General features: G+C 37.8%; 1 protein-coding gene and 1 long non-coding RNA gene across 5 annotated transcripts in view; one reads left to right on the top strand and one right to left on the bottom strand.

Moving 5' to 3' along the window:
- The window catches only part of SLC16A7 (solute carrier family 16 member 7), a 209,704-nt gene extending 207,872 nt beyond the window's left edge, over nt 1–1,832 (bottom strand). The window contains exon 1 of one of the 4 annotated variants that reach the window (XM_004467664.5): nt 1,526–1,832. The gene's annotated coding sequence lies outside the window, so the exon portion shown is untranslated. The remainder of the gene's footprint in view (nt 1–1,525) is intronic. The other 3 variants (XM_004467666.5, XM_058308347.2, XM_004467665.5) reach the window with 3 other exon arrangements.
- On the top strand, nt 120–11,992 carry LOC139440157 (uncharacterized). Its single transcript, XR_011650259.1, has 2 exons — nt 120–1,542; nt 11,535–11,992. It is a non-coding gene; the product is annotated as an uncharacterized lncRNA (long non-coding RNA).
- The last annotated feature ends 15,144 nt before the right edge of the window (nt 11,993–27,136 follow it).

Raw genomic sequence — 27,136 nt, 5'->3', positions numbered from 1 at the left:
AGCCCACAAACACGCTCTGATTTTTCAATCACACTTCCCAAAATGCACACATAGTACTGGCAGTTCCAATGACACATCAAAGCTACTGTTCCGGTACCTCCTCAAAAAGGAGATGAGCACACAACAGAGCAGACCGCAAGCGCAGAGGAAGGGGGGCGGGGGAAGAGAATAATTTTTTTTTTTAAATTACGGCTCTCATTAGGGTTTAGCTCTGAAGCCTGGGAGGGCCAGAGAAGGGAATCTAGTGCCCCCAGTTTCCTCCTGCCCAGTCATTTTCACCTTGGCTTGATCATTTGCCCACGATTCTGCAGTGTCTCCTGTGAGAACCAAGAAGGGAGGAGGATATGCAATATTCACTTTCGTACAGCCATCACACTGCCCTCAGTCAACCCAACCCCGTCCTACTTCTTCAGGAAAGGGAGTCAAAAAGATAATTCTAGAGAAACAGCTCCTTGTTTCCTCTCGTGTGTGCGTATGTATTTAATTTTAATTTCCCTGGAATGGAACCACAAAACTTCCAGCCCAGTATTGCCGAGAAAGTGGCCGTGACCAAGATTGCCCTTGCCAAAGCAACTTGTAATCCCTTTTGCGGAAGTGGGGGCGAAAATCCAGTGGAGACTACAGCTATCGGGCGGCAGGCGCTGAAGGCTGAGGCTGTTGGTAGCACGTGAGAGGCTTCTCCAGCCACCCGCGCCTCCCCGCCCTGCGGGCGCCCTCAGCGGGACACAGCGACCCCAGAAGCACCGCGTCGGTCCCAGGAGCTAAGGCTTCCCTCAGTCCCAACCAAGGCAGCGTTTCTCCGCTGCCGGGGAGTCCTCCTCGCGCGCGCACTCGCCCAACCGATCGCCAACGCCCCTGCCAAACTTCTCAGGGACGGAGAAAGAGGACCCCTTGGTGTCTCGTACCCTCCTCCCAGCCTCTCGGAACCCGAATCTTCTGAGACTCTGCTGACAGAGAAGACGCCTCCCGCCCCCTCCAAACCCTCTCGCCAGTTCCCCTCCCCCACCTCTGCCGCAACGACGCTATCCCAGGGTGCTCGCGGGTGCAGGATGCTAGAGGCGCGCGCTGGGGACACACCGCGCGGGAACCAGCCCCGGCAGTCCCTTGGGCGAAGGAGAGCGGCTAGTACCGCGGCGGCAAATTATCTAGGCAAAAACCAAGAGCGTGGGCACCTTCTGGCCCACAGCAGGGAGACGCGCGGGGCACTCCCTTCCCGGGACCCCCTGAGCCCACCACCCCGCACGCCCAGAGCACGCGCCGGCTGCGGCTCCCACCCCCAGCTTCCGCAGCTTCCACGCGCCTGGCGGCCGCGAGCTCCACTCCACTTCAGCTTTGGGGTTTTTTGTCTATATAAGGGCTCGCTAGCAAACTATGTTGGCGCGTTTGTCACAGGCTGGCCATTATTTTCACACACCCCTGCGGCTTCTCCGATAACTCCGGGAACAGACGCACGCTCGCCTTTCTCTCCGTCGGCACCTCCTGCGCCAACTCCTACACCCTCCCTCCCGGAGTGTGCTTACTTTACCTAATCTCTGGCACAAGGTGGGCGCTGCAGCTCTCAGTTCCCCGCCAACTGCGGCCGGTTCGTCTCGCTGCCACCGGGTGAATGGAATTATTTATTTATTTATGTCCCTTGACGTGTTCTCGCCCGCCGCAGCCAGAGGAGTAGGCGGCGGGGAGGGGAGGCGCGGCTGATGAACGCCCTCGTGGGTGCCCGGGAGCGCGAGCCGGGGGGAGCGGGGCGGGGCAGGGGCGAGCGCCCAGGGCTCTGCTGGGGCCCGGCGGGCCGCGGGCGCGGGGGTGGGGGTTTGGGGGGTGCAGTGCCGCGGCCCGGTGACTCAAAACGAACTGAGCATGCTCCGAGCCGCTGTCAACGCTATTAGGGAAAATTTCCCTGTGGCTCCGCGCGCTCCACTTCGGATTTTAGTTGTGGCCGAAAGAGAAAGCCAAAAGGCAGGTAGAAAGATCTGAAGTTCCAGATCAAATCGGTGGTGACAGGCTTTGGCGCCTAACCTAGGAGCCAGGTGTGTAGTGACTCTGTTCAAATACCTCAGGGAGATGTGCAACCTTTAAGAGAGGAAAGCGTACAAAATAAGAGCAACCTGGCAGAGAGCACGGCGGCTAGCAGAGCCTCATTGTGAACTTGGAGGGAAGTATTGGTGCATTTTATAACTAAGGTCTTTAGGAGGAAAAGTGTTGGGGATGGTCGACCAAGCAAAACACTTCAAGGGGTAAAAAATTTTACACCACGGACGGATGAGTACATGACACAGCAAAATAATTTGAAAATAGGAAATAAATAAAGGACAATCAGTTATAAATAATTCCTTTCATTTTTAGTTTTTCAAAGTATTCTTCAAAATAAGACTTACTTGGCATGAATAGTTCTAAAAATAAGAGTAATTACAGTCACTGGTTTGATTTTCTTCCATCTTTATTTTCTTTTGGGTTCAGAACATGTTTCTTGGGGAAGTTGGAAAGAGGAAGGATGGGAAATGAACGTTTAAGTAACGGCAAAGATTGAGACGCTTTAATGTCTTTAAGGTTAAATTGCTGCTTAGAGATAAACTGTCCAGATGAAGAAACATGGGCTTGGATTCGAGAACACTTATTACAGGTTTTCGACCTTGTTGGCATTTTTCCCTGATTCCTGTTCTTAAAAAAGTGAAAAAGATAAAATATATTAAACCTAGATAATAATATAACTTTCTAGAAGTTTTTCTTTTTTATTCTAGGGCTTAGATCATTTATAAGAAACCTAGGTAATTTAGTGGAAATAACCTGAGCTTTGAAACCCAAGGGACTCAGATTCAAAATGATAATAATAGTAGTAGTCAATATAAATAACATTTATTAAGTGACTATATTGTCAAGCACTATTCTGAGCATATACATAGATTATCTCAGTTAATATCCATAATAACCCTTTTAGGTAACACTATGATGATTCCCTTTTTCCAAAGTTAGAAACAGTGGAGAAGTTAAGTCACTTGACCACATTCATACAGTTAATGTCTTAAGCCTTCCACAGCCAGTCTGTATGCTGGGACAAAACTTGAATTTTGTCTACCTTCTGTAGCTAAGATAGAAATATCAACTTTTTATTGCTGCCATGAGATTTATGTGGGATAATGTGTCCATTGTCTGGCACATAATGAGGTGAATAAATGGTGGCTATTACTCATAATTTCAAAAAGGTTGAAGACAGTTTTAAAAAGTGAGTTAGGAACTGAGGGGCGAAAGTAGAAAATTCTAAAAAAAAACTAGTAGAGTTTGCGCAAAAAGTGGATAAATTGGCATTTGAAAAAGGCATAATTGTCATTTGATAATTATGGAATGTCTAGAAATGATTTTTTGTTTGCATTTCTATTGCAAAGAAAAAGAATATTAAATAATACTTAAATTTTGAAAGAAAACAACATAAAAATACACATTTCAAGGTCGTATTCTCAAGCATTTGCTATTTACTTTTTCCTGCTCATTCACCACATTTATTTCCTTTCAAAGAGGATGAGAAAGAAGAAAGCCTACATATTTCCTGAATTTTGACCCTATTCTCCCTTTTCCTTCTCTTTGATTTTTTTCTTTATTTTCCAATTATTTTTACAGCCCCATGATTTTGGGCCTATTTAACCCAACTCCCAAACAGCACTATTCATATCATAATACCATAACCTTGGCAAGTTTCTTTAATTGTTTTTCAAACAATTAAAATCTAGATCCAAATTACCTACTGCCTTAGTGTTTGCATTTGGGGACTATTTTTAAATCACCTTGTTGCTATGACTAGACACACTATGTAAATGTTTGGTTGGAGTACAAAGGAATCTGAAAGAAGAATTAGGTGGGAATAAATATAGGTTACCTTATGATATTTAGTCTTAATATTGTTTGGGTATTGAGAAAAAAATACAATATGAGGAAAAATTAAACCATATGATCAGAGTTTGAAATGCTCTTGTAAAATTTGTCTTGATTTCTATAGCTAATGAAATAGCAATGGGGAAAACAAAGTATAGTGATATACTCAATATTCTATTAATTCGTGCTTCAGAAATAAATAAGCTAGTAAATACATACATAGTATATAAGCTAATAAAACTCAAACTTCTGCCCTTGTTTTGGTCACAGACTCACCTGTCGCTTCTACAGACAGTTTCATAACACAGGTTCTCTATCTCTTCTTCATTCCACACCATGCTGTATCATCTCATGCTTCTTTTCTCATTCCCACCACTCTCCTCCATATCAATCTATCACTTCCTTTAAGGCCCAGCTATGTCATCACCTCTGTAGCATTTCAAGGTCTCCTGCTACAAGCATTAATCCCATCTTCCTTTCTGCTCCAGCACATAGAACATGGTTTGTATCCCTATTTGGGGCATTTTCTTTCTGCTTCACTTCATAGTTTTATTATCATATGATTTTATGTAACTGTCTCCCCAGTCTCTTAGGCTATTTGAGGTTAGAGAGGACGTTTTATTCATCTCTGTTTCTTCCAGCACCCAGCACAAATTCTTGTAGATAGAAGGTAATCAACAATGTTTGCTAAATGGAGACAAGAATGATGTAACCTTAGGCAATAGCTATGTGGCAGAAATTGTCAGTGCTCACAGTATCCATGATCTGCTCCTCTACAGTTCCCAGCTTCCCTTGCAGTTATACTGGGGCTATGTCACTAATGCTGCCTAATGAAGTATGAATAATGGTGGCATGTGTTATTTCTGGGCAAAGGCAGTTAAGAGCCAGTGTTTCTCCCTCATTCCTCACATTCCCTGCTGTGGTGCCCTTGGTAGCCTTATGGCTCAGATGGACTAGCTACAAAATGGAGTCACTAAATAAAGGAAAAAAAAAAGACTCCTCAACTTGTACTGGGCTTTGTATGAGCAAGAAACCATTATTGTCTTAAGCCACTAAGATTTCATGCTTCATCACCAGAACATAGCCTAGCCTATTCTGACCAATATAAGGTGTTGCTCAATAAGATTAAAAATCATAATGGCATAAAGACCCAATGAAACACTGAGTTTATGAGAATACACTAATGTGTTCTGAAGCCTAAAATATATGTTTTCATGATCAAAAACTGATACAACAGCCTTTTCATGGCAAGACTCTGTGAGAGTAAAGTAGGTGTGTGCGTATGTATGTGTGTAGAATACACACAATAGATTGGTTTTATTTAAGGACAAAAGACCAGAAGTCTCAATATTCCCCTCAGCTTGAGTGGAAACCAACCTGCACCTGCCATCCAGTGGCAGCATACTGCGACCAAGATTGTAGCTGGCTAGCAGCTGTGAATACGATTGTTGTGACCTGGTTTCAAAGAAAGTACAAAGTATAAAAGGAGTCTCTACTGCATCTAGATTTGTATCTTGAGTTCTTCTATGTAGGCTGCTTTGAAATTTTCTTTTGTGGACGCTTTCCATAAAATTATGGGAAACGGAAATCTAGACGGATTTTACAAATCATAAGAGAGACAATTGTATTGGACATGGTTGTATGGTGTGTCTTTCAATAACAGAATAGCATACAAAGACCTTTTATTAAAATAAAATCATTTTGGGGCTCTGCAAATCTCATAATGGAACTGCATTATAAGTACTGTCCAGCAATGTCTTCTAATTTTAAATTTTATTTAACATTCTCCATAAAGTAAGCTTAATAGAATCTAATTATAAATATCGTATTGATGCCTTCACCTGACTACTCTAATTATTCTGAAAACCATATAAAATTAAAACTTCGGATTTAAAGTTCTCATCATAAATTGTAAATTTCTCAGGACAGGGATCTTGTAAACAATGGCTTATAAATATTTAATCCTCAATGAATTTTATTGAATGAATCTATTATGAATTAATATGGTACTATGTGATTTTTTTATTGTACGGAAATCTATGCACATGCTGTTGGATATTTGGATTATTTCCATTTTTGTCTCCTATAAATACTTACATACAAATATTTCTACAGGCATGTGTCATAAAGCTTGATGTACCACCTTAATTGAAAAATCAATATAATGTTGGAAATGAGTATTTTACTAGACATCAGATAGCTGGATATAAGCCTAATTGTATACTTTTACTATTGTGCTACTTTGTCAAAGGTACCAAAATATTGAAAACCCAAATTTCTTTATACGTAATAAAAATTAATTTGGATATTATGAAATGTCTACCAGATAATGTAAATGGAATTGTTTGGTAAATTGTAAAGCAAAGCAGAAATGTATGGTGGTATTATTGTATACAAAATATGTACAAATTTAGGAAATGTCCTTAAGAATAAAATAACAATGAAGTAAAATAAACTGATTTAACTTGAATCAGAAAAGACCTGAAATTGAGAAAGACTTATATTCGATTTAAGCTTATATCCTTAATCATTTTTAAAATGATAAATTGGACAATTGCCAAATCCAGAAATATGTTTATATATAAAAATTGATCATTTCACTGGCATCTCACTTTTAGTAGATACCTTTTTTCAGTAAAGATTAAACACATATCCTAGATTAACTATAAGAAGGACCACTTATATAGGACCTAGAATTCCAGTTGTAAAATAATTCATAAAAAGATATTCTTACTGTTTTTCAACCAAATTATAATTTGAGAATAAATTTCCTCTCCATAACTATTCTAGAGAGAATTTTCTTTCTTTTCCACTCTAGGCGTAGTATTTTTAAAAGACTGTCCCTCTCATATTTCAAAGTTACTTTTCCCCTTCCTTTCTGATCCAGCGACTATCTTTGTATTAAAAAAAAAAATTAGTGGTATAAATCAACAGCAATTTTATAGTGCTCATGAATTCTATGCATCAGGAATTTTCACTGTCTAGAACTTCGTTTGAGAAGACTGAAACACTCAGTGTTTATATCATCTGAAGGCTTATTCAATCACGTATCTCCTGCTTGGGCTGGAGTGACTCAATAACTGTGCTCAGCTAGGACTCCTGATTGAATCACCTAATAGTAGCCTTCCCGCATGGCTTGGGATTCTTGCAGCTTGGCGGCTGTTTTCTGAAAGGCTGTATATTGACAGCAAGCATTCCATGAGCCAGGAAGAGTTGGTCTATACTCTGAGGTCACTCAGTGTCTCTTCCATAGCACTCTAGTGGTTAAGAGCAAGTCATACGGTCAGTATTAGGTTCCTACTGCAGTCATAATGATTTATCACAAACTTGCCTTTAAACAACACTACTTTATTAGCTCATAATTCTCTAACTCTGATGTCTGCCTAAGCTTAAGCAGTTTTCTCTGCTCTGGGTCTCACAAAGTGAAAACCATGTTGACAGTAGCCCGGGTTCTTATTTGTAGATTCTGGGGGAGAATCACCTTCCAGGCAGGCAGAATTCAGTTCCTTGGAGTTGTGGGACTGGTATCTCCATTTTCTTGGTGGCTTTCAGCCAGGATTTTCTTGGCTTTTGAAGGCCACCTGCATTTATTAACACATTGCCCTCTCATTTTCAAAGAAGAAACACTATCACTTTCTTTTCATACTTCAAATCTCTCTGACTTTCCTTTCTAATGTACCACTTCTCTTGCTTCCAGCAGGAGAAAGTTCTCTGCTTTTAAGATCTCATGACAAGGATGGGTCCACCTGGATTATCTTCTTATTTTTAAGATCTAATCTTAATAACTGCTGGAAAATTCCTTTTGCCAAAACAAATTCAAAGGATCAAGGATTAGGATGTGAACATCTTTGGGGAGGCATTCTACCTATCACACAAGAGGAGAGGAATTAGACTCCACCTTTAGAGGGGAAATGGCAATGCTATATTTTAGGAGAGTGCATGATATGAGAGATATTGTTGTAGCCATTTTGGGAAAACACAATCTGCCACACTTTCCTCCTCACCTCTTTTTCACTACCCCTTCCTTTAATTGGAAACCAATAGAAAAATACTGGTAGAAACTGCTAAAGAGTGTTGTTGATATTGGGTAGTAAATTGGCCTGTTTATGGTTTCCTTTAAGAAAATCATATCTGATATACAGGGTAAGAGACAGGTTTTTGTTTTGTTTTGTTTGGCTTTTTGCCATGTAGTAGACACAGATGTGTTTTCTAGATGCCCTTTCAAAGAAGGACATGCTGCCCAGCTGCAGAGTGTAGTTAGCAGACAGCCTCCAATAGTCAGCTCCTTCAAGTTTTGACTAAGCTGCAGTAAGTCACATCATCCCCTGTCACCTCCTTCCTTGGATAGCCTGCAGGTTGTGACTGAGTGGATATAGATAGGCACTATTGTTTTGGTCTGATGCTAAATACTCTGGGGGGAATATTTGTTCCAAAGAGCTCTGTTGGTTTTGCTTATCAAACTATGGATGTATCACAGTTTGATCACCTCTTCTGCTCAAACTTGCTAACTCTCCTTTATCTTTATAGGTGTTGATCCCTAGTAAACATCTCACTCCCCAAACTTGTTCAATGCATTGGCTTCCTGGAGAATACAATCTTTGACAATTGGTGCCAGAGGGGGTGTGAGAATTCAGGTGTAGATATGGGGTTTTTGGAATTGGATTATTCACCACACAGCTGATAATGAGGACCCCATCACAAACAGCCTCTGGCAACAAGGCATTAAATCTATTTGTTAAAACCTTTTGAGTTATGGGGCTGTACCACTAGAGGGCATGCATTAGTAGAAGTGATATTTCAGATCGTTTAGATGTATGGAGAAAACACACTAACGATAAAGATAAAGGACTATGCCCCAAAGCAGCTGTAAGACTTAGCCCGTTTAGATGTATGGAGAAAACACACTAACGATAAAGATAAAGGACTATGCCCCAAAGCAGCTGTAAGACTTAGCCAGTGGAACTGAAGGACTGTATGTATGATTGGATTCTGAGAGTGCTTGGTCAAAGGGATCAGAATATGATTGGGTAGGGTAGAGTTTATTGACTTGACAGTACTTTCTCATAATACAAGATTTAGCACACTGGCAACTACCTAAGGAGATGGTATGAGTGCTCAATTACAATGGTTCCTAGAAAAATGGAAAAGGCAATCACCCATGATAAACAAAGTTGAAATGCATTTCAAGGGCAGATGGTGGAGGAAAGCATTAAAAAGCTCTGGAAACGAAGTATACAGGAATACATATATTATGCACAACCGAAAGTTTACCAGATGATTATATTACATGGGAAGGCCCGTATGGTATAGCATTTAACAAGGCCAGAGCAATATATTGATGAGAGGGGTACTAGCATCAATCAAATGTTCAGTGGTGGCTCCTCACTGTAGTTCGGGAGAGGCTATTATAGAACTTGGTTGAGTGATAGCAATAGGGATGATAAGGCCCCAAAAAGTAGAGTTCAGGTGGTAGTACTTTAACTATCAGAAATTAGGGCACCACAATTATCATAATGACCAATACTTGGACTGAAAGCCAAGGGGGATTCACCAACAGAATGTTTTGATTAATAGAATGTGGCATACCAAGGGGCAAAATAGATGTGGGCAACTGACTAGGCTCTATTCATCTTAAACCAATGGCAGAAATCAAAGTGGATCAAATGGGAAGCAGAGGGTAGTTACCCCCACCACTGCCCCATAAAAACATAAATACTTTACTATTTCCATACCTGGGTCATATTTTTAGGCCCTAAATAAAGCCTCACTTAATTTATTTATTTCTTTATTTATGTTCCACCCCCTTTTTTTAATTAGAAAATTTGTGGGTTTATAGAAAAAAAATCATACATAAAATACAGATTCCTATATACTACTATTGTTAACACCTTGCATTGGTGTGGTACAAGTTACAATTGATGAAAGCACAGTTTTATAATTGTACTATTAACTATGGCCAGTAGTTTAACTTAGGGTTCACTGTTGGTGTTGTGCAGTTCCATGGATTTTTAAAAACTTTTATTCTAATATTATATATATAACCTGAAATTACTCCTTTCAAGCACATTCAAATATATAATTCCATGCCATGAAATACCTTTAAAAGGTTGTGCTACCATGACCACCATTCATTACCAAAACTTTTCTTTCTATCATCCCAAATAGAAATTCTGTATATTATAAGCCTTAACTCCGTATTTCCAAGCCCAACCCAGTCCCTAATAACCTATATTATAGATTCTGATTCTATAAGCCTGCTTATTATAATTATTTCCTCTCTGTGAGATCATACAATATTTGTCCTTTTGTGTCTGGCTTATTTCACTCAACATAATGTCTTCAAGTTTCATCCATGTTGTCACATATATCACAACTTCATTCCTTTTTAAGACTGAATGATAATCTATTGCAAGTATACATTTTGTTTATCCATTCATCAGTTGATGGACACATGGCAATTGTGAATAGTGCCAATATGAACATCAGTGTGTAAATATCTGTTTGAGCCCCTGCTTTCATTCTTTTGAGTAAATACCTAGAAGTGTTGGGATTGCCAAGTCATATGGTATTTCTATACATAACTGTCTTCCAAAGGGTCTGCACTATTTTACATTCTTGTCAGTCATGAATTAGTACTCCTATTTCTCCTTTACTTTCTTAGGTGGTGTAGTTGATCATTCATTTAGTGTAGATAAATTGATGGCTGAAATTTTGAATATATACAGAGTTGCAAGCAGTGGAAAATGGCCTGGCTGCTGATCAGAGGCCTTAAAGGATATAGACAGAAAGATCAGGGACAATAATGTATGGAGTAGAGGTATATGGATGGTTGAAGGGGACTGGTCATAAAATGTGAAGATGTTTATATCATATGTTGCCCACCAGGGAGCATCTACCTCAGAGGAGTCACTAAACAACCAAGTACTCAAAGTTACCAGTGGGTGGATGTCAACCAGCTTCTGTCATCCACCACTCCAGTGCAGGTGTGAAGGACATATAAAATAAGTGGCCATGAGACAGAGATGGAGACTATGCATGGGCCCATAGGCATGGACTCTGACTTACCAAGGCTGGTCTAGGTACTGCTTCTGGCATGCATTCAATGTGCCAGCGATAGGGACCAGTGCTGATATGGCACTATTCCACCATTAACTGGCCACTTAATAGTGAGTTGGCTATATTGGGCCAACTGGAAGAGTCAGCACTTTAATCTCACAGGAATAAGTATGCATTTCAGATATGGGTTTGCCATTTCTGCATGCAGGTTCTCAGTCAGCACTATTACCTGAAGTCTTAAGGAGTGTTTGACCCAGTGGCATAGGATCCTATATAACATCACATCAGACAAGACATATTTTTCAATACTGAACATACCAATTAGGATCTTTGACCATGTTATCTACTAGTCATTACACATACTGCATTCAGAAGTTTCTGGCCTGATGGAACATTAGAATGGATTGCTGAAGGCACATCTGGAGTGCCAGCTGAAAGACAACAGTCTACAAGGATGGGGTGCCATCCTTCACATTGTAATATATGCATTAAATCAATGATATATGTGGCACTGTGTCCCCAAATTAAAGAATATATGAGTCCAAGAATAAACAAGTAGAAGGAGGAATAGCCCACTCACCATCACTTCAAATGACTTTGTGTTTTTTTTCCCACAGCTCTGTGCTCTGCAGAGTGAGAAGTTCTGGTTTCCAAAGAAGGTACCCTTTTTCAAGGGACCACAGCAAGTGCTCCATTGAATGATTAGTTATGACTGCTGCCTGGGCATTTTAAGTTCCTTGGATCTCTGGACCAAGTAGAAAAAAGAGGATGTATGGTTTTGCTGAGGTAACTGTTCCCGATTACCAGGAGGAATTAAGGCTGCTGTCACACATTTTGTGTAGGGAAGAACACGTGGAGTTAGGTGATCCACGTGAGCATCTACTGATACTCCCTTACCCAGCTGTGATAGTAAATACAGGTCCAACAACCCCAGTCTGAGAAGGGTATAGTGATCAAGGACTCAGTTCCCTTGGCCACAAAGCTCTGGTTCACACAACCAGATAAGATATGAGAGCCAGCAGAGGTGGTAGCTGAACGGTGAGGAAAATCCAGATGTACAGTGGAGAAGGAAGAAGATCAGAATTGAATAGCGATTGTGGTTCCAAACATAACTGCAGTGGCAGCCGTCATTTGTTTCACTAACTTCCCAAATCTAAGCCTCCCTTCGAGAAAGGAAGTCTACCAGAATCCTGGAGAAGCTGTTCCTTGAACATATGTGGAGAAGTAGATTCCAGATGCAAATAGGTGAGTCATGATAAATACGAAGACACACCACCTAGATCCTCTTCAAAGAAAGACTTGCTGAGGGGTCTGTCAGCAGACATCCTCCATTGTCTGCTTCTTCAGAGCTGGCCTCTGCTGCAGCAAACTGCTCCTTGTGCAACCAGTGATTGAGCAAGGCAGGGGTGTAAAGGCCTAGTCATTTTGCCCCAACACTGAGCACCTTAATGAGCAATGCTCTCTCCAGACCTCCATGCTATGTTGACCAAGGCTTCACTGGGCTGTATTACAGTTTAATTTCTTCCTCTGCCCAATCTTTCTTACTTCCTCTTCTCTTTACCAGCATTGATCGCTAATAAATATCTTACTCACTAAACTCAATTTTATTGTTTGCTTCTGGAGAATCCAACCTGTGAAATACCAATTTAAAAAGGAGTAAGGAAATGTAAACCAAGCACAGTCTCCGCCAATCTTTCTTCTCCATCTTCATTCAATACACAGAACCAGGTGAAATTGCCAGTTTAAGGAATAAATAGTGTGCTAAAGCCTGCAGTAAAAAAATCAAACATATATGCAGTTTCCTAGCCCCTTCCTCTTTCTAAACTCTGGTCCTCTCTTAACTCACTTGCTGTATTTTAAAATTTGTGGATTAAATCACCCAGGTTTTGTGTTTTTCTTCTTTTTTTTTTAGCATACTCACCTTTCTAAGTAAATCATATTTATTTAATTTTTTTTTCAATCAGTTTTAATGAGGTATAATTTACCTCCAGGAAAATTCACACTTTTTAGGCATATTCTCTGAGTGCTGACTAATATTTATTGTCCCGTAGCCAACCCCACGATCAAGTAGTCAATCTCTTCCCTCAACCCCCAGCCCTTCACAACCACTGATTTGTTTCCTTTTGTTACTTTTTAACTATCTTTTTTTTAAATAAATAAATATTTATTTATTTATTTAATTCCCCCCCCCCTCCCCTGGTTGTCTGTTCTCTGTGTCTATTTATTGCGTCTTGTTTCTTTTGTCTGCTTCTGTTGTCTTCAGCAGCACAGGAAGTGTGGGCGGCGCCATTCCTGGGCAGGCTGCACTTTCTTTCGCGCTGGGCGGCTCTCCTTACGGGTGCACTCCTTGCGCGTGGGGCTCCCCTACGCGGGGGACACCTCTTCGTGGCAGGGCACTCCTTGCCCGCATCAGCACTACGCTTGTTTCTCGTTTCTGACACCTCACCCTCCTTCACAAAAATGCCTGATGGTTTAGGCTGACTGCAATTTAGTGATACCAGGGCAGACCCATGGGAAAGGGCTCCCTGGTGAAGACCAAGAAATATTGGATTCCTGTAGGTTCTTGGCTATGATGCATAAAAGAATTTATGAACTCAACAGTTTAGTTAGGCCAGTAAAGAGAATTCATTTGGGAAATGGGGGAAGGAAAAGAGTATGCTGAGACATGGGAGAGAAAGACAGAAACACCAAGCTTTGGTGCAGGCTTCTCGACGCAGAGTGAACGAGCTGTCTCTTGTGATTATCTTTAAACTGTTAATTATTCCTCCCCCTTCCTAATGATAAGGGGATGGGCCCCAGCTATCATTGGTTACCCAATGGTGAGGACTGTTTGGAATATTCAGGGCCAAGAGGAGGTCCTGGAAAGAGAAACTGGTACCTCAAGGTTACTCTCAAGGTCCCAGCAAGGTCATGCAGCCATATTGTCTGCTGCTGTGCAGTCTGTCAGCCATGCTGTCTGCCGGCCATGTTGTCTGTCGGCCATGCTGTGGCTTGTCCTCTCCTCATTTCCCTGAATAACCTGCCTCACTGGCATCCTCTGGAAAGGGTTTTTAACTTTTTTGTTCCATGGACCCCTATGCCAATCAGGTGAAAACCACGGACCCCTTAGTAAGTCCACAGTATACTGTGTATTATTTAATAAAATTTGCACCAAAACGTCCCCACAAGAATGATGTTTTTTTGAATTTCAGTTCAAGTTCACGGACCCCTTGTTAAGAACCCTTGCTCTGGAATGTCTTATATTGAGTTTACAGGCAATGGCATGACATGATGTGTTAATACAGCTTTCATGCTGCCTAGCTCTGGGGCTTTACTCTCTGCCTTTTCCAATCAGTCAAGCTAGCTCCTTCTTTCTCCACATTCACTGCTTTAAAGTTCTCAAAGATTCCCCACCTGAAATGAATAATCACAGAGAGGCTCGAGGACTCATGAAATCAAATGAATTTATGTTTTAACTCTAGTAACTCTGAGTATATGACCTACTTTCTCTATATAAGTTTTAGATTTAAATGGCTTACTGCTTCATTAAATTCTAGGTTCATTTAGCAGCAACCACCTTTACTACTTGAAGTTGAACTATAAAAGATTATGAAGGATGAAACGTTTATTTTTAAATAACGGAAACATTCTAATTCAAGCCCTCATCAAACTTCACCCTGATGATTAAAAGACTCTTCCAAATGATTTTCCTACCTATAATCTTATTCCACCTTTGGCATTTCGTCCTTTACAAGGGTATCAGGATCATATTTCTTCCTGTTAAAATCCTCCAATGAATGTGAAGGATTAGAAAGTAAAGGTTGAAAAGAAACTGTGAGTTGGCTGCAGTGTGGCATTTAAAGTGGTATGCAGATTCTGCTAAGTAATGCCCCTGCTCTCCCCCCTCCCCCATGTAATACAATGGCTGTTCTTCTGGGAAGCCCTTTCAAGAAAGAAATATCTAATGTTTGCTTTTCCACTATAGCAACCATTTGTAGTTCATATAACATTTTTCTATCCAGCTAGAAATAAATACTGTAATAGGAGAGGATGATTTAAAGATTAGGAGTCATATGATCTTGCACCTTTCCTTAGTTTGAGAGAAGAGACTTGAGTACACAGTACTATTTGCCTTATTGAGTCATAACATCCTTCAAAAAATGTTTCCACATGACAATCCAAGAAGGAAATCTATGAAGGCTGTAATTCAGGGTCACATGAAAATAATTATCTGCTACCCATTCGGAGAAAACATCTGGTTTTCTTGTTACCCTTTGAACAAAAAAAAAATAGTTCATTAACCCATTAGTCCTCAATCCCAATTAATTTAATTAAAATGATTGTGTGTAATATTTGTTTTCATTCCCTAATTTACAAAGATAATTAGCCTTAATCTAGAGTTTTATTATTCATTTTTTCAATGTAAATATTGCAATATTTAGTATACATTTTCAAATAAAATGTCCCTATGTCTTCCTTGTCTGATATAATTTGAGCATTATCTCATGAACATCATTTTATACACTCAAGAATAAACTACTGGATGATAAATGACAACTATTCTATGTAAGTTAAGACTTGAAGAGATGATTAACTAGTTGATATACTTAAAAATATAACTACTTGATTGCAGTTACTTTTGGGGTATTTCTTCTGTAATTTTAAGCATGGCCCATTCTGTGCTTTTACCAACCAAATCCTTATATAATCTCAAAAATGGAATCAATAATTCAAAAAATATTTATTGAGGGTTTATTATGTGCAGCAAAAATAGAAGCAATAGATATTTCATGAGTTCTCACTATATATCAGACACTAGATTAAAACTTTTGCATATATTATTTCATTAAATCTTAATAACAAAGAGAAATTTTTACTCCATTTTGCAGATAAAGAAACTAAGACATGAATATTAAGTACCATGCCCATCTCACCCAGCAAGTCAGTAAATATCCTGTCTTATTTCAGAGTTTGTGCTATTAACCAATATGCTAGAGAGCTTTGCTCTTTAAGAAGGAAGGCACAAAGATGAATAACTTACAAAATTGTGCAGGACAGAGTGTAAAGTATAATGTACACTATAATCCACAGTTAGTGGCAATGCTTAAAAATGTGTTCATCAATTGTAACAAATATGCCACACTAATAAAGAATGTTGTTAATGTGGCAAAGCGTGGGAGGGGGAGGGAGTGGGGCATATGGGAATCCCCTATATTTTTAATGTAACATTCATGAAATCTAAAGATTCTTTAAAATTAATTAATTAATTTTTTTAAAAAGATTAATTAGAAATGGTCCTTGCCTCAGGGAAATTTACCACCTAGTAGATGATCTAGATATAACATTTATATAGATTATTTTAATTCAAGGTTGAAAGGAATAATCAGCATAGGAATCCAGATTAAGAAGTTTAATTATTCAGTCTGGGGTGGATGGAGCAATTTCTTGCAACAGAGGGGATCATAGCTGGCTTCCAGTGGAAAAGAAAGGTAGTAGAGAGTAGTGATTAAAAGCATGGACTCTGGAGCCAGACAAACTCTGAACTACTTGAATTTGAATTCCAGCTCTGCTACTTATAAGCGGTAAGATCCTGGGTCTCTTTTAACTTCATAGGGCCTCAATTTCTTCATCTGTAAAGTATATATAATAATAATGACACTTGATTTATAGGCCATTGTGAACATTAAAAGAGCCAATTATGTAAAGTAGGTAGAATAATGCCTGGAACATAAGAACAATTTATCTATTAATAACAAAAAATAAATATTTGAACAGGTCCTTTAAAACACATGACAAAATGTACCTTTTACATGGAGAAAAATGAGATAAAAGGGATTAGCATTTTGGGGAAAACTAGTCAATCCTCCAATTCACTATGAAAATGTTACTGTGATTTAAATTTTAAAATAAAGATTTTGTGACTCCTAAAGGTATTAATGGTCCCAAATTCATAAAACATAAGTGACAAAACCAGTTTTCCAACCCAGCTTTGCCTGTTGCCAAAAAAGGGCTTCTAAGCAAAGGAGATTAAAACAAAAACAATGTAACAATTGGTAAACATAGTGAATAAGGGATGGCCCTTAATCTAATCCATAATGCTTAGCAATTCCAACAATAAATTCACAAAACTAATTCTAAAATTTCTTATACTTATTTTCTCTGATGACCCTTTTTCTTACTTTATATCCAACCAAGTACTTTCACTTATACCCTTGTAATCTCTTGTGAATCTACATTTGCTGTTGCCTTACTAAGATGATTATCACTCTCTACCCCCCTTATATTATTGTCATGGCCTTCTAACTTGCCTCTCTGGCTCCTCCTTCTCCTCCCTCTTTCTCTTTCTGCCTTCTTCTCCCCTCTCCCTCTCCTTTTTCCTGGGTCTCCTTCATTTTCATTCTAAAAAACAGATTTGAATCTGTCACCTCACAGTTCATGTGAAAGCCTCACAATCCCAATAGAATGCTAATCCTTCATAGAATGACTCAGGCTCTCTGAGGCAAGTTATTCCACTTTGCACAATCAGGATATAACTGTTTACCCTTTCCCTTGACTGTTTTTATAACATGATGCAATGGGGTTTTCCAAAAGTCTAAGAATTTTGACAAAAAGACCAGACACGCCCATGAAGAACCTTCTACAAAGTGACATAAAGAACATAGTGACCATAGCTCTAACAGCCTAGATCAAAGGCTAGAAAGTGAAAACAGAATTTGTAGAAATTGAGAGCACCTTTGTTTTCCCCTCCCTGACCTTTCAATTGAACACTGAGTACCTGAGAGGGTTCAACAAATATTTGGGAATGTATGTGGACATAGACACAGAGAAATCCATACCTATTCCATGCCTGTAGAGGTCAGAAGGAGGGAGCTGGCTAAGAAACTTATCACAGCAGAGAAAAGAGTATTGCCTGAGTAAACTGCTCATCCACTATTTGGTAAAGACAAATTGCGTAAATTCCCCACAAGTCAATGTATTTGGGTTTGAGTTGCCTCACAAGAACCTTCCTAAAGAAAATCTATGATGTACCATTAGGAGAAAAGCACTAAAGAAATGTAGCAGGAAGTCATCCTGTTCATTTGCACACGCCAAGAAAATGAGAATGTTCACTCAGGGCTGGGTTAAAGGGCACTAATCAAGTCACATCTTTGCCTGCATTCTTCAATCCCTACTCTGCACCTGGCAGTACAAACAGCAAAGAGGAATAAGTGAAGAAAGAACAGATCAAGCACCTCTTTGCCAGAGCAGATCTCCTGGAAAAATGATAGTCCTAATTTGGAAGAAGAGAAGCTTTGAATTGAATGAGACTGATGTTTAATGTAAGATAGAATGAGACTTCTTAATTCTTAAAATTGGTGGTCTAGTTGTGGGATCATCCCAAGATGTCATTGACAGGGAGAGTAGATCTTAAATGGTGAATTTTAAGGCAGAAATACAAAAATATAATCTCCTGTTTGTCCCATCAAGTTTTGCCGTTTACAGAATCCTCCCCAGCAGCATCTAAACTTGCTTAAACCTCTACCCTTTAAAAAAATAAACGAAAGGAATCAATTGAAAGGGGAAAAATTCAGATCCTACAATTTTTTTCTTCTTCGTGTCGCAATGCAACTCTTTTGAAATAGTTATTTGTACAATCCATCTACAGGATCTCCATCACCTCATTTCCCATTTTTCCTTAATTCAATGTGTTCAGGCTTATCCAGTATTGCCTTCTCTGAATTAGTTCTTCATAACCTTTATTTTGCTATATTCAATGGATATGGTTCAGTTAAGTTTTATTCGCTACTTCATTAGCATGCGTCACTTGAAAACCTTTTTTTAAGCTCTCACTTCTACCGGCTTTCATTACACTGCACTCTTCTCAGGCTTCTTGAGACATGATCCAATCAGATGTTGGAGATCCTCATGGCTTGATACTAGACTCTCTTTTCATTTTACTTCATATACTCTTCCTCAGTTATCTTATTTATGCCCACAACTTTAGTTATCTTTTATATGCCAGTGATTCCCAAGTTTGTTCTAACTTTATATTTAATACCCTCCTTGATATTTCCATTTAAATATCTCAAATGTACTTCTGACTCAGCATGGTCACCAGGAATCCTATACTTTTTAGCCACCAATCTGTGTCTCTTCTAATGTTATCTATATATCTCCATATATATATATATTTTGTTGTTGTTGTTGTTGTTAAATATCTTTCTAATTTACTCACTTTATCTCTAGTGGAATTCAATGTAATTAAGCCACCTTCATATTTTTCCTGCACTATTCCAAATTGAGCCTCCTGGTATGTCTCCCCACTTCTATATTTGCCCTCCTTTAAATCATTCTCCATATAACAGCTTAAGGATTTACTCTGCATAAATTTCTTAATGCCTTCCCATGTCACTTAGAATAAAAAACTATTAATATGCCTTTTACAGAGATTGCGAATTCTCTACCCAATATTATTCTCTCTACTTTCCTTAAAAACAGAACCTTTATTTATTTAGTGAGGTGGCAATATGCTTAGCTAAAAAGTTTAATTTCTAACCTTCCTTGAAACTGATACCATGAGACCAAATTCCTATCAATAAAGTGTCAGTAGAAGTTTTTAGGATGGATCTTTAATGAAGGCTCGTTAAGATGGCTATAGACCTTTTTTGCCCTTTCCCCATTTTTCCTTAATCTTGTCTGGAATGTGAACAGGATGGTTGGAGTTCAAGAAGTCATCTTGAACCATGAGGTGACTAAGAGGCTAACACTATGCCTTAAGAATGTTGGGACACAAAGATAGATGATAACAATGGAGGTACCAGATCAGACTAGAACTTCTTACCTTTGCACTTTTTTTATGTAAGAGAAAATTAAAATTCTATTTTTTAAGCACATGTTATTTCTGACATCTGATACTAGCAGCCAAAGTGCAATTTTAATTGATACCATGATTCTACCCAACCTACTTATAAAAATGGGATGCTTATATAGTATATCACCAACCTTGGTCACTTCTGAGTATTGGAATGGTAAAAATAGTAATTATTATCATCATCATCATTAATTTTAACTTAATTTAAACCTTGAAAACCTTGGGCAACTGGACATGTAGTTATGTTACCTATGAGACCTAACATGCTCTACTCTGCGTTATCTCTTACCACCTCCCTCATGCTGAGAACACAGTGCTGATCAGCTTTCATTCTCGTTTCAAATCAAGTTCTTTCCATTTGGGCCTAAGCTGCCTACTCCTCTGGTTTGCTTCCCCCATCTGCTTGCCAAGTCATCATTCAGATCTCAGATCCAATATTTCCTTAGGTATCTAGGTTAGGTTAATACTCCCTGTTATATACCATGTGCCTTTCCTTCACAGTGTTTATAGCACTTTTATTTGATTATAATTTGTATGTTTATGTAATTAAAATCTGCATTCCTCCTAGACAGTAAATTTCATGGAGGCCCTAATGCTGATTTTTTTTTTTTTTTTTTTTTTTGCCACCATTTGTAGCCTTAGTTACTAACCCATGGCCTGACACAGAGTAATGTTTAATATGCCTTGAATGACTGAATAAATATTTGTAGAATTGTATGTGGTATTTTTCTATTCACTATAATAATCTAGTATTGTCCCTCATATTTTCCCAATGTTTTTAAAATAGTCTCTATTTCCTTACATAAATTCATGATTCCTGCTCTTCTCTATCCTATTTGGTAGGAAGAGGTACAGGTAAAAAGTTCCAAAAATATATTGTAACTTGATGCTGCTGGTAGACAAGGGGGTCACAGATGCTTAGTGAGGGTGACCTAGATTTTGAATGCTACTAGAATCTGATAAAGGTTGAAGCAAGACATTTGAAAAAAATGCTATAGCATATTGACAATAAAATTGAAGATGAATTCAGTTAAAGATATAAAGGTAATAAAGATTTAAGGAAACTATGTATAATTATGACTTGGTTTTTGGCAATGATTTCTCCTCCATGTGGAATTTATAATAGATAAATAATTATAAATTAATCCTGTAATTCAGTTTTTTATTGGTTTTGTTTATTTTGTTTGTTTGTTTATTTCTTGTTTTGGCCTGTATTCTTATTATTATTTTAATAGTGCTGCCCATATACATTTGTTAATTGTACAGAACCAGTTTTTTTAATGAATTTTTTTTCTTTTTTACAAACACCTCCCTATTTCCCCTTCTTGCCTTATCCCCCCCAAAATTTCTAATCTGCTTTCCATTTTTTGTGAATTTTCTATTTCTAGTCATCTCATAAATTATATAACATGATTTTTGTCCTTATGTGCCTTGCTTATTTCATTGAACATAATGTTTTCAAGCTTCTTCCATGTTCACCTGTCTCTTGACTTCTTTTTTTTTTCTTATGACCAAATAATATTCTATCGTGTTTGTCATTTTGTTAGTCCATTAATTTGTTGATGGAATTTGGGTTGTTTCCTGCTGTTGGCTATTATGAATAATGCTTCTGTAAAGATTGATGTACAAGTATGTGTTTATGACCTTGTTTTCACAGTTTGGGCATATATATACCTAGAAGTAGGATTGTAGGATCAAATGACAATTCTATATTTAATGGTTTGAAGAACCACTATACTGCTTTCTAAAGTGGTCATGCCATTTTACATTCCTATGAACAAGGCACTAGAGTTGCAATTTCTTGGCCCTTCTCCAACTCTTGCTATTTTTTTTTCTACTAATAGCCAACTTTGTGGATGTGAAGTAGTATGTCATTGAGATTTTAATTTGCATTTCCCTATTGGCTAATGATATTGATGTGTTTATTGGCCATTTGTATATCTTCTTTGGAGAATTGTCTGTACAAGTCCTTTGTCCATTTTTAAATTAGAGTGTTTGTCTTTTTCTTGTTCACTTATAGAATTTCCTTATATATTTGGATATTAAATCCTTATATAGTTTGAAACTATTTTCTCCCATTCTGTAGGCTGTGCCCTTGGGGATCTGTCCCAATCAGGAAATACCCACATGGAAAAGGAAAAAAAATCAAACAGACACTGACTCTTTATGTTGTGAAAAGAAATAAAATAGTGTTACTGTGATTAAGAGATTTAAAATGCAGTTGGGAGGTCATTCATCTTGGTTTGTTGTTTCTTAGTTGACATTATCCAGGTGGATACTGGTAGGAGGCTTGAAGCCAAGGGCCAAAACTGAGGGCAGCTTCCACACGAACCCCTTGTGGGACCCCCAGACCAACCTCAATCCCTAACCTCAAATTTTGGAGGAAGAGGTTTCCTCTGCCAGCCCTGATGCAAGCTGGCCACTCCAGGATTCCAGTCATGTTGATGCAGTGACAGCTGTTTTTGCAGCCACTTCCATGCAGCTAAGCAATGCCGTCTGGTCACAAGTTCTTGCTTTTACTTTTAAAAACTGAATTCCTGGCAACCTCTTGCTTCCTCTGGCACTCCTGTAGTGGTTCTAAATGTCCATTCTTATTCCAGGGTTACCAACTAATAAATTCCAGTCTCTTTTTCATATCTTTCATTTTTATAATGGAGGGAGAAATTTGTAAAACTTCCTACTCAGCTATTTTGCTTCTATTCTTCTAAAATGTCTCAAAATTTTTTTTTTGTTTGTTTGCTTATCTCTCTATTTGAGCAGACCATCATCTTTGGTAATGCTTCTGTCTTTTGTTATGTATTGTCCCAAGAGACTTAGAGATTCTAACCAAATAATTCAATGTCCATTCATTTATTATACATTATACAAGGGCTTGCAGCTTTTTCTATAAATCTTTATGCTTTAACTATTTCAACTCATTCCTATCTCCTTGTTCAGTCACTAATATAAATTCTCTTTCTGCTTGTGCTGCCAGTGTTCACATGAGACCACATTTTCTTTGGGTTCATTTTTCTCAACTAATTTATTGGTCCATCTTCACTAATTTCCTGCACAGCAGGAAGAGATATTTACCTAATAGAGGATCCAAAATAAATTTCATTCTAAAACAGGGGTTCTTAACATTTTATTGTCTGTCATGGACCCTTTGGCTATTTGATGAAGTCTATGGTCCTCTTTGCAGATTTAAATGAATAAAATAAAATGCATAGAATTACAAAGGAAAGCAATTCTATTGAAGTACATATATATCAACGTATTTAAAATTATCATAGATAAAATATGCACGTCTTTGGTTAACATATCACATGGTCTAGCCATAGATCTAATAATTACCATATTTTAAAGTAGAAAGGACTTAAAGATATTTCAATATATCTGTGATAACTCATCTCTAATATTAATAAATCTGTGATTTTATTAGTGTAAATGCTAATGTGATTTTTTCTTTTGAGGATGATGCTAACTTTAGTCTGAGGTTAATGAAAATTAAGAATTATTTTATCCAAGGTTGCTGACCCATGCATTCTCTCCATGGATCCCATAGGGATCCAAAGGCCCAAGATTAATAATTCCCTCTTTAAAGGATGCTCAAGCTATAGCAAAATCACCCATGCAAAGAATGCATTCATTCCACAAATATTTAATGAACTTGGTATTATCCTAAGGATAATTGGAGTCTATGATTGGTTCCTGATGAATTTGCATTCTAGTAGAGATAGACATGTAACAAAGTATAAGATTAGATATATAAACTTGTTATTCTATAAATATCACATGGTCTATATCAAGAGGAGGAATGATGGAGCTAGTGGAGAATATTAATCACAAAGCTATCTTATATAATTAGGTATACTTTTTAAGAAGGGAACTTTAGCAATATTATAGAGAACACAATTATTTGGAGACTAATGATAACAATGATGTAATATATAAATATTATGAAATATTATGAAATTTATTATACAAATTGGTTCACATGCCATAGGGATTGGCAAGTCTGAATTCCACAGAGAAGTCCATAATTTGGGAACTCTGATGTAGGTTCCAGTGAATCCCCCAGGAGAAGCTGGGGAGCTGAAGTAGAGATCAAAATTCTTTCTGACAGCTGAAATCATCAGTTCTCATTTTAAGGACTTCAACAACCAGATGAGACTTCTCTCATTGCTGAAGTCAAACTTCTTTGTTGATAGATGCAATCAATTGACTAATGATTTAAATCCACGAAATATCCTCACAGTAACAGGCCAGTGCTCGCTTGACCAAGCACCTGGACACCATAATCTAGCCAAGTTAATACAGGAACTCAACCATTGCAAAGAGTTAAGGAAATTTTTAAAAATTTCTATTTTGACTTCTGGGTAGATAGTACTTCTCTTAGCCAAAATTAGGCATTTAAGAAATTCTGGTCTGAAGGAAAAATTTAGGCATTCTCTTTTGGAAATGGTAAACTGAGGTGTTATATGAAAATTTCTAGCAGGAAAATATAGCAACAGAAAGAAATAAGGACTGAATTTGGGAGTCAATGATATGTAGGTGGTATTAATTCCAATAAAGGATGAGGTCATCAAGAAAGGCAGATGGAATGAAATAGAAGAGGATCAAGTATAAAACTATGGAAAAGCTTCACATTTCAGAGGTAGCTGAGGAACAGAAACATCTTGAAGAACGCTCACAGAGACTGGAGGAAACAGTGAGTGATAATGTTGAAAGGCAGAAAGAATTTTTCTCCTCATTTTCCTGTCCACTGTGTCATTTTTGTATTCATCACCATTCAATGCTCACACTTTTCTTATTGTAAAATATTTAATATTGAATATATTTATAATTATTTTCTTCTTCTTGAAGAAACCAACAGAATTTCCACACATATTATGTTGTATGACTATTTCTACCTTGTAAACATATGACATGAAAATTTTCATGTTCCCTTATTGCATTATATCTTTGCCCTTTTTATTAATCAGTTCTACTTTCTCTGGACATTTTGGGACAGCAAGTTTTTACATTTACAGTCTAAGATTTTTCCTTTCAGACTCTATTTAATCACAAAATCATGAGTCTTTCTTATTCCTCATTTGTGTTTACCATTAACAATAATACTAATGTCATAAACCCCTGCTGTTTAGATATTTATATATATGTCCCCTATAATTCTGCTTCTTGACAATACTTTTTCAAAATGGAGACTTCTTAGGTGCATTCTGAAATAGGTGTTCCTGAATCTTTTTGTTCCCATACACTTCTTATTACAGGGAAGTTAATATTAGCATACATCAGAAGACTGAGATACTAAAAAAAACAACAAAAAACAAAAAACCCTACTCCTCAGCTGCTTTCAATCTTTAAAAATTTTCCTACAGTAACTTAAGAGTATTGAAATGTTCTGTTTCAATAGGTATTAGTTTAACTCTTTGGATCTATCAATATCCTTTGAAATGTTTGGCCTATAATTTCTTGATTTCTCTTATTTTAATCCTTATACTACTTAATCTTTTTGTCTAACCATTTGACTCCCAGCATTTACACATTCCCATTGAAATTTTGAACTTTTCATAAAACATCTTGTTTTGAAATAATCTCAAACTTAGAGGAAAGTTGCAAAAATAATACAAACTCCATACAGAAATTTCCAACATACCCCACCTTACAGATACACAGTTCCATCAATGTTAACATTTTGCTACATTTGCCATATTCTTCTATCTATCTTCTGAACATTTGAAAGCAGGTTGCACACATCATACTTTTTGAATACATAATACTCCCATGTACATGTCCTATGAAGAAGGATATTGATTTGTGTAATTACCTTAAGGGCACTTATCAACTTCAAGAAATTTAATATTGCTATAAAGCTTACATTCTACATTTCCAATTTTTCTAATGTCCCAATAATTTCCTTTGGAGCCTATTCCCCTCCAATCATTGATCCCATCCATAATTAATAGCAATTATTTCTTTAGTTTATCTTTTTTTAAAAAAATGTCAAGCATTCTCTCTTTTTTATTTATTTCTTTTTATTTCTTTTTATTTATTTCTCGCGCCTCCACCCCTCCCCACCCCAGCTGTCTGTTCTCTGTGTCCATTCGCTGTGTGTTCTTCTGTTTCCTCTTATATTCTTGTCAGCGGTATTGGGAATCTGTGTCTCTTTTTGTTGCGTCATCTTGCTGTATCAGCTCTCAGTGTGTGGGGTGCAGTTCCTGGCAGGCTGCACTTTTTTTTCATGCTGGGTGGTTCTCCTTATGGGGCACACTGCTTGCATGTGTGGCTCCCCTACGCAGGGGACACCTCTGCGTGACACAGCACTCCTTGCGCACATCAGCAGTGAGCATGGGTCAGCTCATCCATGTGGTAGGTGGATGCCCTATCCGTTGGACCAAATCCACTTCCCTAGTTAATCTTTTTTTAAATTGTGAAAACATATATACAATATAAATCTCCCTGTTTAAACCCTCTCAAGCATACCATTCAGTGGGATTAATCACACTCAAAAAGTTGCAATACTGTCACCAACATCCATTACTGGAAATTTCCCTTCAACCCAAATAGAAACTCTACACTTATTTTGCATTAATTACCCAGTGCCCCTGCTCCCACTCCTGATAACCCATTCCTACTTTCTGTATCTATGAATTTTCATTTTCTCTGATATTTTCTTTACAGTTACCATGGGCTTAAATATACCATCTTAAATCTCTAACACTCTTATTTGCTTTCATACCAAGTTAACTTCAATAGCAAACATAATCTGTATTCATTTGCCCTTCTAGCCCCCCAACTTTAAGTAGATCTTGTCACAAATTGCATATTTGTACATTATGACTTAAAAACCATTGATCATTACATTTTATGCACTTTCCTTTTAGATCCTGTAGGAAGTAAAAAGCAGAGTTATGAATAAAAAATACATTAGTGTTTATATTCACCCATGTCATTATCTTTATCCAAAATCTTTATTTCTTCATATGGCTTCAGTTCATTGTCTATTATCCTTTCCATTTAACCTGTAAGAATTCCCTTTAACATTTCTTGTAGGACTGGTCTTGTGGTGATGAAATCCCTCAGGTTTTGTTTATCCGGGAATTTCTTAACCCCTCCCTCATTTTTGAAAGGCAATTTTTCTGGATATAGAATTCCTGTTTTTTTTGTTTTTTGTTTTTTCACTCTCAGCACTTTGAATATGTCATCACATTGCCTTACTTCCTCCATGGTTTCCAATGAGAAATCTACATTTAATCTGACTGAGGCTGCTTTCTATATGATACGTTGCTTCTCTCATACAGCTCTCAAAATGCTCTATCTTTGGGATTCTAAAGTTTGATTATAACATGGCCCAGAGTAGTTCTATTTGGGTTTATACTGTTTGGTATCCATTGAACATCTTGGATA

The sequence above is a fragment of the Dasypus novemcinctus genome, chromosome 12 (genome assembly GCF_030445035.2).
Source record: "Dasypus novemcinctus isolate mDasNov1 chromosome 12, mDasNov1.1.hap2, whole genome shotgun sequence".
NCBI lineage: Eukaryota > Metazoa > Chordata > Mammalia > Cingulata > Dasypodidae > Dasypus > Dasypus novemcinctus.
This window is presented reverse-complemented; position numbering and strand designations above follow the sequence as displayed.